This window comes from Rhinoraja longicauda, chromosome 33 (genome assembly GCF_053455715.1).
Source record: "Rhinoraja longicauda isolate Sanriku21f chromosome 33, sRhiLon1.1, whole genome shotgun sequence".
NCBI lineage: Eukaryota > Metazoa > Chordata > Chondrichthyes > Rajiformes > Arhynchobatidae > Rhinoraja > Rhinoraja longicauda.
Window position 1 is genome coordinate 22,886,547 of NC_135985.1, and position 1,895 is coordinate 22,888,441.

Sequence of the window (1,895 nt, forward strand, 5' to 3'; positions counted from 1 at the left end):
CTCATAATTATCGGAACATTTGAAAAGAGAAATTAGAGGAATCCCTCCCACACAGATGCGTTAGAAGTACAGAATACATTGGCTCAAATGGCTTTTGAAGCAAAGATTATGAGATTTTTTTTTTTTTTTAAAGGAAAATGGAGAACACAAAATGATAAGAGCACGGGCATGGAAATGAGATCACTGTAAGAAAGTTTTTGCTGAGGAAAGTTTTGACATAATACCTCAATTAACTCTTTCTCTGCTGTAATTGCATTAAATCTCAACATCAACATTCAAGGCAAGAAAATAAGGGGTGAAAAGAATTAGGAGGAAATTCTTTATTTGCCTATAATCAAAGATCAGGGAAATCCATGGGCTTTTGTCTGCTACCGACTACCATATTTTGAGGGAGACAAGCACATACATGTGGTCGGGTGCTCAGTTGGCAAGGGAATAAAACTGGACTTAAGGAAGTGAGCAATTAGACTGGAATAAAAAGTGCACTATTTTCAGACCAACTTCCACTTTACATAATTTACAGGCTGGTTTCCTTGTACATAAATGGTTTCAGGGAATGAATGGTGCCGTTTATATGTAGAACATCACTTTCGGCAGTTCAGTCCTGAGAAATAGAGTACTTAATTGCTCAGGCCATTTGCTTCTCCAAATAAATACAAACAAACCACCAGAAATCCTCAAATCCTTAAAAGCAAACTCTCAACACTAAAATAGTCCAATTTTTTTTAGGTCAAGAAAATGACAAGAGAAGAAATAAAGTTCTTACATTCTAACGTGCCTTCTACTGCTTTTAGAAATCAATTGTCCAATTTTTCTTTGTGCCAAATTTGGCACTGGTTTTGTAAGCCTCTTATGGGTACAAATGAACTGGGTCATGATACTCAAAGGAAAGCCTATTACTGCCTTTAAACAGGTGGAGCCGATTCCAAATACACTATGCATTTACAGTATCTTATCATTCTGTCAACATCTCAGTGTACAATGAACTACAGAGTACTATCATGGTTAAACAGGTAAATATTATTGCCTGCTTGCACACAAAGGTCCCACAAAAGGGAAAGTAGGGAGTCACCAATTAATCATCTGTGGCAATGTTGACTAAAAGCAGAATGTTGGCAAGACATCTGTTGAACTCCTTGCACCTTTTACAGCTTGCACCATGGGATTTTTTTTCACATGGACGTTACAAGCAGAGGGGTGCATTATTAAATAATAAAAATAAAGATAATGGATGTCCACAAGCTTGCATAAAGAGCTGCTATTAAGCAGCAGCTTCAAAGGAGTCAAGAGTCGTGAATATTTTATTGTCATATGTCCCAGATAGAACAATGAAATTCTTGCTTGCAGCAACTCACACACCAAAATATGTAAAGGAGATGGCAAGGCTCATACAACCATGATCACTGGGCTGAATAAAGTCAGAGATGATTAAGAGCACAGATGTAATCATGACGAGGGCACACCAGTACTCCTACTTCCAAGAGATTTGGTGTGTTTCTGAAGACCCAAACTTCTACAGGTACACTTTAGAAAGTAGACTCGAGAGTCTGAAGAAGACTTCCGACGCAAAGAGTCACCCTTTTTTCTCCAGAGATGCTGCCTGACCTGCGGAGTTACTCCAGCACTTTGAGTCCATCTTTGGTATAAACCAGCATCTGCAGTTCATTCCTGCACTCTTTAGAAAGTATCCTGACCGGTTGCATCATGGCCTAGTGTGGCATTTCCAATGCTTAGGAAAGCATGAGGGTGGAGAGTGATAAACACTTTTATTCCCCTTCCCACACTCACACTGACCATTCTGTCCTGGGTCTCTTTCATTAACAGAGCGAGGCCAAATGCAAATTGAAGGAACAGCACCTCATATTTCGCTTGGGCAGCTTACAGCCCAGCGGTAT